The 14,511-nt window shown below is 48.7% G+C and overlaps 1 protein-coding gene across 2 annotated transcripts in view; it reads right to left on the bottom strand.

Moving 5' to 3' along the window:
- The window catches only part of UBTD1 (ubiquitin domain containing 1), a 48,609-nt gene that overhangs the window by 27,042 nt on the left and 7,056 nt on the right, over positions 1-14,511 (bottom strand). The gene's annotated exons all lie outside the window — the stretch shown is intronic.

The raw sequence follows: 14,511 nt of genomic DNA, 5'->3' as shown, positions 1-14,511 counted from the left end.
CTGCTTGTGTTGGCTGAGGGTAGCCCTCACAGCTCAGTTCAGAAAAAGCTCCTACCAGGCTAGGGCAGGAGAGCTTCAACTTTTGCTGAACCAGATCCCATCGAAACCAGAGATCCTGGGAGGTCTTCCTGCAGTGGAAGCTGGGCTCTCAGAATGCAGCACATTCTAATTTCAGACTGTCCTCCTTTAGGAAGAGAAATCACCCTATGGGGAACAGAAAACTACCTTCCTGGAACTTCTACCCACAAGTGCCAGCTCTAGCTTCTGAAACTACATGACAAAATGTCTAGGCAGCTCTGTGTGGTGGTTAACATCTCTCAGCAATTATGAGTCTGGGAGTCAGAGAGACCCAGTCCAAATCCCAGGCAGACGATCTTGGGTGGGCCATTTAATCTAAGCCCCAGTTCCCTTCCTCATCAAATGTAGATAATAATATCCTCCTCTTTGGATTATTGTGAGGATTAGCTGGTATACGTGAAGCCACTAGCATAGTGCCTGGCACATAGGAAGGGCTCAGCAAATGGTAGTAATATCATGATAATAGTTCTGTGAGGATTTAATGACCACCTTCCTGATCTCCCTGTGCATTTGTGCTTTTGCTAAGCAGTCCCAGTTCCTCAAGACATGATTTCAAGTTCCTCAAACAACCCTTAGTTGTTCTACCAATAGGCAGCTGTGGCACAGTGGCAGGCCTTGGGCAAAGGGACAGAAGACCTGGACTCAAATTTGGACAGCCTTCCTGGAGTGATGGTGAATCTCCAAGTGAATCTGTAAATCATCCTGAGTCCCTACAGTGAGCCAGGAGTCATGCTAAGCATTGCAGATTCATCGTCAACAAGATAGGATCCCTCCCTTCTGAGAGCTTAGGGTTTAGTCTACTCTATAAATTAATGGTCCACGTGCATTCACATCCCTAGGACTGAACTCAAATGCCACTTCCTTAAGCATGCCCTGCTACTTTCCCCAAGGTGAGCAGAGTTCTCCACCCAGCAGTCTCTCCCCTTACTAGCCATCATTCGCCTGAGTCCATCATCCCTACCTGTGGAATAAAAGATTGTGTGTCCCAGGTAAGCAAAGAAAAAAGTTAAAGGTTCATGGTATTCCAAATTCAAAGATTAGCACAGAACTTGGCATAAAGCATGCACCTGTCTTGGGGCAGCTGAATGGAAGCTGGCAGGCCCTGGGCTTTATTCTTTGTCCTGGCTTCCCCAGAACTCCCTCTTAAGGGTCTTTCTCTCTTCCTAGGACACTGTGGAAGGGTCATCTTCTGTGGGAAGAAGGTCAGAGCAGACACCCACCAACAACTACAGCCCCATGGAAGCCAGACTCCAAGTGCTTGGTGGACAGCCTAGAAGCTCTAGCCAGTGCCCCTGACATGGCCTCTCTCTCCTTTCTCCTTCAAAGGGAAAATATCTCCTTACCAGAGGAGAAAAGCTGAGGTGCAACTTGCTTCTTCCTACTGCTTCCTTTCCTTCTTGGAAGGTGTCAAGTTCTTTGCTGCCCAAGGGCCTTCACTCATGCAGTTCCTTCTACCCAGCCTGGGTAACTACCCCCTCCACCTGGTCTTGGGTTGTGCCCTGCACACGAGCACCAGGACCAGGGGCCAGCAGAGGCTGAAACCCAGCTCATGTTCACTCATCAGCAATGGGCCCCAGCAGGGCTGCCTCTGCCCAGAGCAGGCATCTTTTTCTAATTCACCTAAAGGTGTCTCATGGGCCAGCAAGTAGCCCTGGCCAGGTGTGGGGCCACAGGAGACAAGCATGGCTACCTCAGTCTCAGCCTTCAGGTGTCAGCTTAGGTATCTTTCTCAGGGAAGTATTTTTGATCCTCTACCCCAAAATAATTCATTCCCCCAATGCTATAATTCTCTCCCTTTTGTAGTATACATTTTGATTATTTGGGCATAATATGTCTCCCTACTACTCTGTGGGTTCCATAAGGGCAGGACAATACCTGTTTTTTTCAGCTGCACACCCAGGACCAGGCATGGGGCCAGGCATCTGCACACTCAATGCTTGCCTGAGCTTTATAGAGGTCTGTGCTTCAGATTAGCCTTGAACGCTCCAGGACCAAGACTCTACACTAGATAACACTTTCATCTGGCATACAGCGAAGCCACCAGGTAGGCCACCCGGAGCTCCAAGAAGGTTTGGTCCAACGGAGACAAGGCAGGCAGGATGGCCCCATAGAGTGCGTGCCATCCTCGGGCACCTCCAGTAAACACCTGTAGGGCCGCTGGACACAGAACAGCAGGATGCTACAGTCTCCTGTTGGGAGACTGCATTTCCCAGCCTTCTAAAGCACATACCCCTTTAGATAAAAGACAGACTTCACAAGCACACCCCTGCCCAAAACTGTGCCATGTCCCACTTGAGAATTACTATAACATCAGGCAAGATTTTTGCCAAACTCTACCTTCAATAGTTTACATTTTAAAGACAACATATTTTTCCAAACCTAAGATGTGATTATGATACTGAATATGCTTTTCAAACTTCCTATATGCCCCAATCCCCAGAGATTTTGATTCAATCTCTTTTCCATTGACAATCACCACTCATAGACAAGAATAGAACACACAGGGCCTACCGCAAAGAGTAGAAATGTTCTAAGTCAATATAGAATGCATAGAAGAGGCACCCTTTGGGGCATATTTCTAGCACGCTCAGAATAGAATGGCAACATGATCTCGGTGGAAAGAGTATCGGATGGAAGTCAAGGGATTAGGCTATTATTTCTAGCTCTGAAGCTCCCTTGTCAGGATAATATCAAATTAAGTTCTTAAGACTAGGAGGAATTTTCCCATCTGTAAAATGGGATACTGGCACAGGGAAGTCCACAGCAAAGAGAAATACTATGACCCCTACCATCCAAGGCTCTTTTCATTGTCTGGGGTATTTTACAGAGAAAAGAGAAACAAAGCATAGCTCTGAATATGACACACAAGGGTTCCTTATCTAGGCTAGTTACTAGTTGCAACAGGCAACTGGGGGAAAGGTGACTTGAAGTTTAAGTTGGCTGAGGGGATGCCAGGCCCCGCGGCAACACTTTTTGTCCTGCAGGAGGCAGATGCATCGCCACAGTTAGGAGATGGGCATGGGAGTCAGACCCACACGAGTTCTTGTCTCATTCTGCCACTTACTTGCAGGTAATGTCAGACAAATTACATAACCTCTCTGAGCCTTGGTTTCCCTCAACTGTGAGAGGATGACAATACAACTTAATGTCTTCGGCTTATTATGGAGATTAAATGCAATAATGCATGTAAAACATTCAGCACAGCATCTGGAAAGTGATAAGTGAAAATGGAAAGTATAAGCATTAGCCTTATTATTTGTATTACTATTACTGCCTCCTAGCAGGAATGCAGGCATCTGGAAGGGCAGCCCAGAGGCACCTGGCAACCCTCTCATTCTCATTTCCTATTTATTGTCACAAATGACATGACCTCTGTGGTCAAGGACAAGAACAGCTGGGTAGGCCAGCGAAATGCACAGCTGCTGTGTTTTAGGAAAAGTAATACTCCAAGGGGCCCGAGTTTGGAAACAAGCTGGCAGGAGAATACAAAGTCTTGGGTGGGGGGAGCAGAGGCTCTGCGGGAGGGAAGCTGACCGGAAGCAGCCAAAGGGGCTGGAGCGGGGAGACAAAGCACCGGGGAAAGACCCAAATCAAAGACAGGTGGGCACAGGAAGCCGGCCTTCCCAGAGACAGGAAGCTGCAGGTGAGCCAGAAGGACTTCAGGAAGAGCAGGACGTGGGCAGCAGGGAAAGCTAGGCCACATCCTGAGGGAGGGGCGCTGCAGAAAACGAACCAGGCTGCTGGACGTGACTGGATGGAGCAAGGTAGGGACAGGATGGGAAGAAGGGCCACAGGCTCTCCCCTGGTGCCTATGCGTCCCCTCCTCAACCCTTCTATTCCCCTGACTCTGCAGGGCCTAGGATCTTGTCAGTACTCCTGACACCATCTACTGTCTCCATCTGGGTCCTCTTCCCTAGGCCGGTGGCAAAACAAAACAGGATGCAGGTTTCATCATTTCCCCTTTTCCTGGGAACTTTGAAACAAGTGCTCCATGGTTTTCTCTGTGGGGACCAGGCCAAGGAGGCCCACACAGGGGAGAAATCACCTTCCAGCTCCACTGTGAAATGTACATGGGTTAAGCCTGCTCACATCCCGCCCTTCCCCGGCTGCCTCTTCTCTTTCTCCTGGAGGGAGAGCTCAGCCACAGTCCTACACACTGGGCTCCACGCACACACAGCACCCGTGGGGGAATGCTGGGAGTCGGTGGTGGGTGTGTGTGTGTGTGTGTGACTAATCTTAGACCTCATCGGTCATCCAGGTACCCCCAGGCTCAAGTTCCAGACAGGCGCCGTTCTCAACTTCGCTCCAGGGAACACGGAGTCAGCAGCAATGTCATCGGGGAGTGGGGGCTGGCTGCGGGAAGGAAGGCTCCCTGACCCTGCAGAGGGGTCACCGTGCAGGCCACCACACAAGCAGCCACAGTAACAAGGCTGCCTGCATCTGTACCAGGCTTTCCTGTGTACAAAGCATTGTCCTGTACATGACCTCTGACCTTCCCCACATCTCTAGGAGGGGACTAGGCAGATATTGTTCCCATTTTGAAGATGAGGAAGCTGAGCAAATTGGGCAGGATCACAGTTCCCAAGAAGCAGAGCCTGTGGGCCCCAGAACCATTCCCCAGAAGTCTCCTTTCGTTAGCCTGGGACTTAATATGTTAACTATACTCAGTTCTCCAAACCTAAAACAAGTACTCCAGCAGCCCTGCTGCCCCGTAAGGCTAACAGTTTCTCTCTTTCAACAAGCTTCCCTTCCCCAAGTCCCCAGTGTTGCCAGGCCCTCTCCAATGTTCCCACCCTCTGCCTGCCACACCTCTGGCCCTCCTTCTGCTTTGGTCAACCTGTCACCCAATCCTGTGGATACTTTCTTCAAAGGGGCTTCCACTCCCAACATGTCAGTGCAGAACTTTCCCCTCCTGCCTGAGCACTGTGGCCCCCTACTTGGCCTCGCTGTCTTCCACCATGCCCCATCCCTTCCCAAGCCATCCTTCTCATCCTTTGAGTCCAGAATACCCTCTCAAGTCCCCAGTGTCCCCTAGTGGCTCCCCATCACCTCCACACCCTTGGTCCACAGCTCAGCTTTCACGGCACCTTCCAAGCCTTACCTCTTACTGCCCCGGCCCCTCCCTAAAACCTTGCTTCAGCTCAGGCTGGTCCCCCTTCCTGCACCCCTCCTCCTATATTCCATCTTCAAGGCTCCTCTCCCCTGCGTTTTCAAGCATCCCCTGACTTCAGGAGATATGAGGAGATCGTTTCTTCACACCTGCTCTGCCCAGAGTTCTGAAAGGGGCAGCTCCGCATCCTATGTGGTCAGGCCTCCAACCTGCTGCCTGTACCTGGGTGGTCCCGTGACCCAGAGAAGCCAATCCACTGACTGCCAGAACTCGGCATTGGTGTGCTCAATGGAGCACACAGAATAAGCCAATGAGTAAGAGAAGGCCAGGTCTACAGAGAGGGAAGCCAGGAGCAGATGCTCAGATGCAAGCAGATAGGCCACCGGCCCCCAGAAGACTCCATTCCTGACTGTTCTCCAGGCCCAGCTCCCATGAAGCCGGCTGCCTCACTGTAACCCTACCAACAAGCTTTTTCTTCCTGAGCTAATGTGGAGGGGCCCCTGTTCTGTGTAGAACACTACCTCCACCAACCTGGGGACACTGTTCTCTCCATCTGACAGCCCCAACTGGAGGAAACGTCCACTCGGCAACAAGTCGGCTCTGCCAAGGGTCACTTCTTTTCTTGTCTCCCTGTATGGCTCATAAGTGTTCCACATACACCTGTTCTCACCCTGGGACTGGAGCTCCTCATCAGGGGCTGGAGGAGCAGCCAGCTTTGGAGCTGTCGTGCAGCTCACAGGTTCCCCTCTTCTGGAGCTGCACGCAGTCAGGAGTGGCCCCACAAGACATATGTTGTTGAATGTGACCCCATCTCCTGTCTGGAGCTCAGTGGACCCAGCTGGGCCACCTGGACCTGCTCCCCTAGGAATGTGGACTCTGGACTGGGAGAGCTGAGTCCCTCTGAGTGTGACTGGACCTGGAGCAGGAACACTTGGGACTGTGTGTGCTGAGGAAGGAGGAAGCCCAAGGAGAAGCAGAGTTGAGGGAAAGAGGGAAAATCTAACAAGGAAGGTTCTCGCAATCCCTGCTGAAGGCCAGGCAGCAATCCTGCAGTGGGGTCCGGCGCACCCCCTCAAACCCTGTAATTAATCACCTTTTGTGCTAAAGCTAGACTCAGCTGGTTTCTGCGACTCGAAATCAAGGGGTCCTAACAGAGCTGGAATCTCCCTTACACTTCTCCAGGAATATAAAGCAGGTGCTCGACAAACAAACTTGCTGAATGAAGGAAAACTGGCCCCAGATTCCAGCTTTCTAATTTCTGCCAAAGGCACCACCACACTCTACAAATACTCCACATATCAAGTGTGTAACTCAGCCTCAGGCAACTTGAGTTAAATGCACTTTCCTTGCCTGAAGTGCATTATATCCTCATTTTCATCTCTTCTTTGGGACAAATCAGCACTTAGAGGAAAGGCAAGCGGGAGCAGGCGGGAGAAAAACAGCCTGTGGCAGTGCAGGCCAGCACGTCAAACTAGATCTGCAAACTATGCTCCCCTTGGCTGCCCCCTACCTCCAGAAACCTCTGCCCCGAGATTTCTGTCCCTGTTCTCCTCCACCCGCCACCCCGACAAGATCTACCCAAGATGACCATCAAAGTCTCTAAGATATCACAAAGTTTCCACCCCTACTGTTGCATCTTTACGCCAGAGGCCATCATCAGACCAGACCCACGAGTCCTAAGGTTAGAAGAAACCTCAGAGGGTCATCTTGCCTAGTGGTTTTCAAACTGTGTGCTTGGTAGGACCCTGAGACTTCAATGGGACCTCTTGGGGCCCCAGTCTCCCCAGTGGCAATCCATACAGCACCCATTTGCTTGTACGTATCAAGCTACCTTGTGAGCTTATACCTGAAAGGGTTCCAGTGCTTTAAACAATAGTACAAAACTCCTGTTCCTGACCTTTATCATTCAGATGAGGAGCCAGAGATTCATGGGCGGCAGGCCACTCAGATGCCAAGTGGCAGAGCTGGAAGAGAACTCTGGGCCTTGAACTCTCCCCGCTGCCCCTCTCCCTAGGTAATTCTTTAAAAGGCTCACTTGGGCCTGGGTGGGGCCAGAACCCGGGTCCTATGTGGGTGAGCACAGGCTGGGGAACTCAGAGACAGTGCTGAAGACACAACACAGAGTCCACTGGATGGGCACTGAGTCCCAGGTGACCCTGCCCGCATCAGCGGAAGGGCAATGCTAACCGGCCCGGACAATATGGAGCTGTCCTGATGCTAGTCTTCCGCTATATATAGTTTCTCCCCTGAAATGACCTCATGCAGCAGCAAAGCTTTGTGGTGTGGCAAAATCGGCTGCGTGTCCCCAACTCCATGGAGGAGAACTGTGCTGGAGAAACTGGATGGTAAATAGGAAAGAGAGGAATCTGTGAGGTGGGGGTGGTGTAGGGGGAGCAAGTTTTTGAGACAACTCAGGAGGAATTTTTTTCCTTTGACCCCCCAGGCAGCAGCAGTGAGGAGTAAACCTGAGACTCTTGTGCAGTGGGTAATGAAATCTGAGTCCCAAGTCTGGGCTAGAGGAGCCCCTGCTTCACCACAGGCTCCAGTCCTGCCTGCTCACAGAGGCTGGGTGCCTCTTCCTGAACCACTGTGTTCACTGTACCCCAAGTGTAGGAGGCAGTAGAGGTTCCCTCCGAACTAAACTCCTCACTTACTGTTTGAGACCTTCCCTAACCTTGGTGTACACAGCCAAGTTGATTCTACTGCCTAAAAAATAAAAAAGAAATTCATCAAATTGTACATCTGAAATATATGTAGTTTACTGTACAGAAATTCAATCACAATAAAGTTGTTTAAAATTTTTTTTTAAGAATTGGGGAAAAGTTTTAAAAAATAAATTAAAAATTAAAAAAATAAAGACTAGAAGAATAAACACCAAAGAATGGGGACTTTCTCTGGGTGGTGGGAGTATGAAGGAGATGCTCTTCTTTGGGCTTTCTGGTATTGTTCACATTTTTCACGTAAATACATACTACTTGGGCAATAAAGAAAATCGTATTACTTGCCTCTCTCCAAACTGCGCCCCTTACTCAAGTCACTAACCCTTCTATAAACTTTCCTCACTTACCAATACCTGCCCTATCCAGCCTCAACTCTTTTTAAAGTATCTACACATTGCCTTTGTCTCTACTTGTCCACACTGCATGGTTTAGCCTTTGTCTACACACTATCTTGCTTGAAATTGTATCATACCTCTATTTGTCTTTGCTCCCTCCCCCAGATAGACTGTAAGCCAGCAGGGATGATGAGACATACATGTATAATGTGCACACACAGGAATGAGGCAGGATATACAGCCTGGGTTAGGTACCAGGCTATATAGCCTGGGTTAGGTACCAGGCTCCACTTCTGACTGTGCAGGGCAGACCACAGACCAGTGGCCTGACCGCTCTGAACCAGTTCCTCCAGCTGAATTCCTTACTTATGCCAATTCTCTTCTAAAAGGTAAGAATGGATTCTGAGCAAGTCTGCCAACCCCAGAGATTTTAGGTCATTTCACCTCTAAAACTGAGGCCCCAGGCCCTGCCTACAAAAGGGGTCCCCTATCAATCCATACCTGAACCAGCACTGGGTGGTGGGCCAGACACATGGAGAACAGGGCCCGTAGGCTGCAGTCTCACCTTGGACACTTCTCCTGGGCCAAGGCCCCTGGCATAGACACATGCCCAAGGAATGGTGCTGCCACAAGTAGCAGAGTGAGCATCTCTGCCCGGGGCTACAGGAAGAGTGCTTGATGGCCAATAATGAACCAGACAGCCAGGCCCTGGGTCTTCCATGGGACACGCGTTAAAGCAGGATAAAGCTAGGCTCAGCTTCAGATAGGAGGGGTCAACAGCAGATAAAAGGGTCTAATGTAGCTTTCCTTCTGCCTGTGGACTCCAAAGGCTAGTCCATTCTGTTCCCCAGGGAGCAGGCCCAAATAACAGTGCACTCAGCACATGGATGCTTCAAAAAAAATAACTGGGGTCTTATAAAAAGCCATAATAGCAGCAAGTTCCTAGTCAAATTAGACCTCCCTTCTCCTCGGCCATCAGCCTGGCACTGGGCACAAACAGGAATATCACCGTGGGCCAGACACGGCTGAGTTCTGGGTTCTTTGAACCCTAATGTGACAGCCCAGAAGGAAGAAGGGGAAAGAGCAAACAGAGAAGTCAACCCGAGGCGTCAGCACTGCCGTGCAGAGCATTGCCAGCTATCTAGGGACTGTCCCCTCAGTTCATGGCACTGTGTGTCATGAGCCTGCCCACTGGGGTGTGCCCATGTGAAAATGGGTTTGGAAGAAAATAAAAAGAAGTCACAGAAGCTCAGTATTCAGCCCATCACACCATGAGCTCCTTAAGGAAAGGAACTGTTCATGCTACGTCCCGTGCTTAACACCGTGGCCAGGACAAGACGCGGTGAATATTTAGAGGCAGTTTTCCACAGTGGTTAAGATACAAGCCCCCAGGATACAACTACGAGGATTCAAATAGCAGTTCCCCCACTTCCGTGGGTGAAGGTCTTAACCTCCTGGAGCCTCGGCTTCCTCATTTGTAAAATGAGGCAATTACGCCTACCTGACGGGCTGATGTGAAAACTGAAGGCAGTGATGTCAAACACGTAGTAGGGTGCCTAACACACATGGTCATCACCACATAAACAGGACTAATTCAGGGACGATGATTCCTAGAGCTGCTGTGAGGGTTTGTGAAATGAAACGCTTGGGCCATGTGACAGTCTATTTTGGGGGAACAGAGCACATTAGCTAAGTGTGTGAGAAAAAAATCAATGCCATGTGCAATATCCCATATTACAGAGGACAATGTGGTCTGTTTAGCAGACACTGCATGGGGGGTGGGGAGAGGTGGAAGGAGGGAAAACCCATGAAGGCTGTCACAAAGTGCACTTTCTGGCACATTCAGGATATGTAGTGCGAGAACCGGCAGGAGACTATTTGATAGTCACGGGTGGCAATGACGTCAGTAAACCAGCCATACCTGTTTAGAGCCCAGTGAGCCCTCAGCTGAAATTGACAGTGAGGCAGGTATTGCATGGAAGGAATGCAGGGCTGAGAATCAAAAACAGTGGTCTGGGATCCAGAAATCTTCCACTTCTCACTGTGTGACCTGCACACAATAGTTACCATCATGGAGCCTCTCCCCTAAAACGAGGACAACCTCACTCTCAGTACATCACCAGGAAGATCAGATGAGATGTGTATGAAGTCTCTACTGCAGTGCCTGCTGCACTCAGTTGCTGCTCAATAAACTGCAGTATGTAATAACTATAAAACAACTGTTTTTCAATCTAGTTGTAAGGGGCTGTGTATCACGTGTGGAAAAGTGGCTCTGATGTGGATGTTTATCACGTTTCTTGGAAGTTCATGGAGGAGAGCCAGCAGACCCAAGTTGAAGACGGGCCCCAGCAAACGGAGGGCACTCCCAAGTCTTGAGCTACCAGGCAAGAGATGTTTGCATCGGCTCCAAGATAGCCCAGAAAAGTAGCCACTGGTCGTTGCCGGGAATCAGTAAGAGTGTAAGGGGTGTCGCAAGAGAGCTGTAACTAACAAGAGGTGAAGTTCACAAGTTTCTATGATTTCACATTTTAAAAATGGAACTAGATTCTAGGTTATCTCTGCAATAATATCACTCCTGTGCAACTTGCTTCCTAGTTGCTTTCCTGAATGAGTGAGTCACAATAAATAAACAGCCAGGGAACACAGCGGAAGCTAGGTCTTGTATATGAACTTCACTGGCCATGCATCTCAACTTGGGGGAAGAGGAAGGCTGGGGTCAGCTGCCTTAAATAGGGTGCCAAGCATGGTGACAACAGTAAAAAAAATAACAACTACCATTTACTGAATATTTTAAAATGTCACAGGTATCATTCTAAGGACTGTATGTGCATTAACTCATTTAACCCTCATGATAACCCTATGGAGTAGGTACTGTTATCTTCATTTTACAGATGAGGAAAGTGAGGCCCCCCAAATTCAAAACAAATTGCCCAAAGTTACACAGCAAATGAGCTGGAGGAGCTAGGATAATAAAATGCAAATGAATACTACATTAATAAAATATTTGTCATAACTGTCAATTACCTGTTACCAAAAGAAAAACTCAATCTTACAAACATCCTCTTTGAAAGACCTCAGACTTTGCAAATCAAAAGAAATTCATGGTCAGCCCTTGCTATACATTCTGACTATACAGAAAGGGCCAGAGGGTAGCCAGAATCAGACTTCCCAGGCGGGTCTACGGGAGGCTATATGCTCCCCTCCGCAACACTCTGGGCTGAACAAGAGTCAGTAGAATACAAGTCCCCAAAGGAAGACTCAACTTTACTTTGATTACTGTCATTAATGACCCACTACCATCACTCCCTAGGCATCTGCTATATGTGAGCGCTGCACTGATCACTTCACTCACTTTACCACATATAATCCCTGACTACCCTGAATGGTCAATTCCTGTCCCCATTTTACAGATGCAGAAACCAAGGCTCTGACCAGAGGCTTTCTCACCACAATGAGAAAGCAATGGGGCCTCTGTCTCTCTGCCACTTATTTGTAAACAACCCTGGGCAGCTTAACATCCTGAGTCTCAGTATCCTCATCCATAAAATGGGAAAAATGATTCCTGCCCTGCCAACCTAACAGGATGATTGTGGGGATCAAATGATACATACTATTTGAGAAAGCACTTTGAAAACTGCAAAATGCTGAGCATAGCAAGGGATCGTTAGTCTTACTAATTACAAAGAGTGACACCTGATCCTGCAAGCACTTTGCTAATGTGACGCTGGTGCCTCTTTTCCCTTGGGAATTTGAGGATAATTCAAAGTCTGCAGAGCCAGGGCACTCTTCTCCAAGTCCCTGGCATCTGGGAATTAGGAAGTGAAGGTTCCTTCTGGGAGAAAAGGGAGAAAACAACGATATTTGCATCCTGTTCGTGTTTCTCTTCAGGAACACTATCTTGACTGAGATTCTACTGCTTCCACCACACTCAGCCCTCAAAAAACAGTTAACACGAGCACCTGCTGTGTGCAGAGTACTAGGTCCAGGATGACGGACTCCCGTAACGCCTAGATGTAGAGGCTGTAGTCTAGGGGCTAGGGAGTGACAGGAGCAGGGGATAGTGGAGAGGCTACAGCCCTTGGAGCCCTGCAGGCTTCACAGGCACCGACCTCCCAGATTCTTTGCAGGGGGGTGGGGGGCGGCAGCACAATGGAATGAGCACTGGAATTCGAGTCAGAGTACTTAATCTGAGTTCCAGCTCTGCCACATCACAGCCTCATGACCACCAGAAATCAATTTACATTCCTAACCATCAACTTTCCCCCTTGTAAACTGGGTAGAAATGTTCCCACTGGCAAAACAAGGGAAATCAAAGATGACTGAATGGTGATGGTGAGCACGGTGCCTGAAGGTACTCAATAATAAACTCTTATTTACAAAACAAAAACCACGTGCTCTCTTCCTCCCATTCCTGCCAAGGTAAACTATACAGTGCCAGAAGTTCAGTCTTGAGATCAGGCCAAGCTGTTTACAAGCTGCATGGCCTTAGGGAGGAGACATTACCTTTCTTAAGGCTCAATTTCTTAGTAAAAAGGTGATAACAGTATCCACCCATAGGATGGTTGTGAGGATTAACCAAGATAACTGCAATGTGAGGCTCCTGGCTCCTGGTAGACACCCAGCAAAGGTGAGCTGTTGCTAACTGCATCTCTATGTGCCCTTAAACGCAACAAAATTCCAAGTCCACAGTCTTGACTCTAAGATCCAAGCTGCCTGGTAAGTGTCTGGCTGCCTAGGTTTGGGCTCCGGTGCCAACCTCCCAGAGGAGACAGGTACAAATGAGGAGCCATCCCCATCCCCCTACAACCCCAACCCCATACCCTGCAGAAAGGTGCTCCAGCCCTTTTCCTGACAGGTTCCCCTTTCCCAGGGCAATAACGGACACAAGTTGAGGGGCTGGTCAGAAATGTGGGGGCACACTGAGCTCGGTCCCCGTTCCTTGTGCGCTCAGGAAGCAGGGAGATCTTGTCCCCGACAGCTTAGAAAGTAGAACATGGCCTGGAGCGGCAGACAAGCTCACCATGTTGTCATGTCGCTCTAACACTCCCTGCCTTTTACCCATCCCTAGTGCTCCCATCTGAACCATAGTCCTGCATCTCTTGCATGCAAAAGCGGGCGCTCAATACGAGCAAGAGAGCATTAACACTCTCTGGGAACCACGTAGATTATAATAACAGAGAACTGCTTTGCTAAACTGTAAGACACCCATCCGTCCAAACCAGCCATGGACCACATTGTTAGAAACCCAGAAGCAAGCCAGATTCTGACTGACCAGAAAAGATGTCACAGAATCTACCCTCCTGGACTTTCCTCTCTGGAGGGTCCCCTAGGCTTCACTCTGAGCCCATCTACTCTCTCTATTCTAACAATTTTAACCATCTCAGCCATGTGTTTCCCCAGGGAATTGGAGGGGCTGCTATTTGAACCCAACAGACAGGATCTCAAGGAGCGACCACTATGGTCAGATGACTCTGCACACCCATTGGGATGGCTATTACCAAAAAGACAGAAAATAACAAGTATCAGTGAGGATGTGGAGAAATTGGAACCCTTGTGCCCTGTTGGTAGGAATGTAAAATGGTGCAGTTGCTGAGGAAAACAGTACAGCAGTTCCTCAAAAAATTAAACATAGAATTAACATATGATCTAGCAAGTCCACTTCTGGACACATACACAAAAGAACTGAAAGCAGGGACTCAAACAGACACTTGTACACCCATGTTCATAGAAGCATTATTCACAATAGCCAAAGGTGGAAGCAACCCAAGTGTCCATCAACAGACTGAATAAGCAAAATGTGGTATAGACAAACAATGGAATTCTTCTTTAAAAAGGAAACTGACACATGTACAATATGGATGAACCTTGAAGCTATTATGCTAAATGAAATAAACCAACACAAAAGGACTAACATTGCATGATTCCACTTCTACATGGTACCCAGAGCAGTCAAATTCATAGAGACAGAAAGTAGAATGGTGGTTGCCAGGGGCTGAGGGAGGGAAGAATGCATGTTTCATGGGTACAGATTTTCAGTTGGGGACGATGAAAAAGTTGTGAAGATGGATGATGGTGATGGCTGCAAACAATGTGACTATACTTAATGCCATAGAACTGTACACTTAAAAGTTGTGAAAATGGCACATTTTATGTTATGTATATTTAACCACAATTTTTTTAATGGTGGGGTGGGGAGAGAAGTGACGCTGACTACCAGGGAGAAGACAGAACAACAATTATAGGTGTAAACTTGAAACCCAAAAGCACA

Source organism: Camelus dromedarius, chromosome 8 (assembly GCF_036321535.1).
Source record: "Camelus dromedarius isolate mCamDro1 chromosome 8, mCamDro1.pat, whole genome shotgun sequence".
NCBI lineage: Eukaryota > Metazoa > Chordata > Mammalia > Artiodactyla > Camelidae > Camelus > Camelus dromedarius.
The sequence above is the reverse complement of the archived record's forward strand: the minus strand, read 5'-3'. Positions and strand labels throughout refer to the sequence as shown.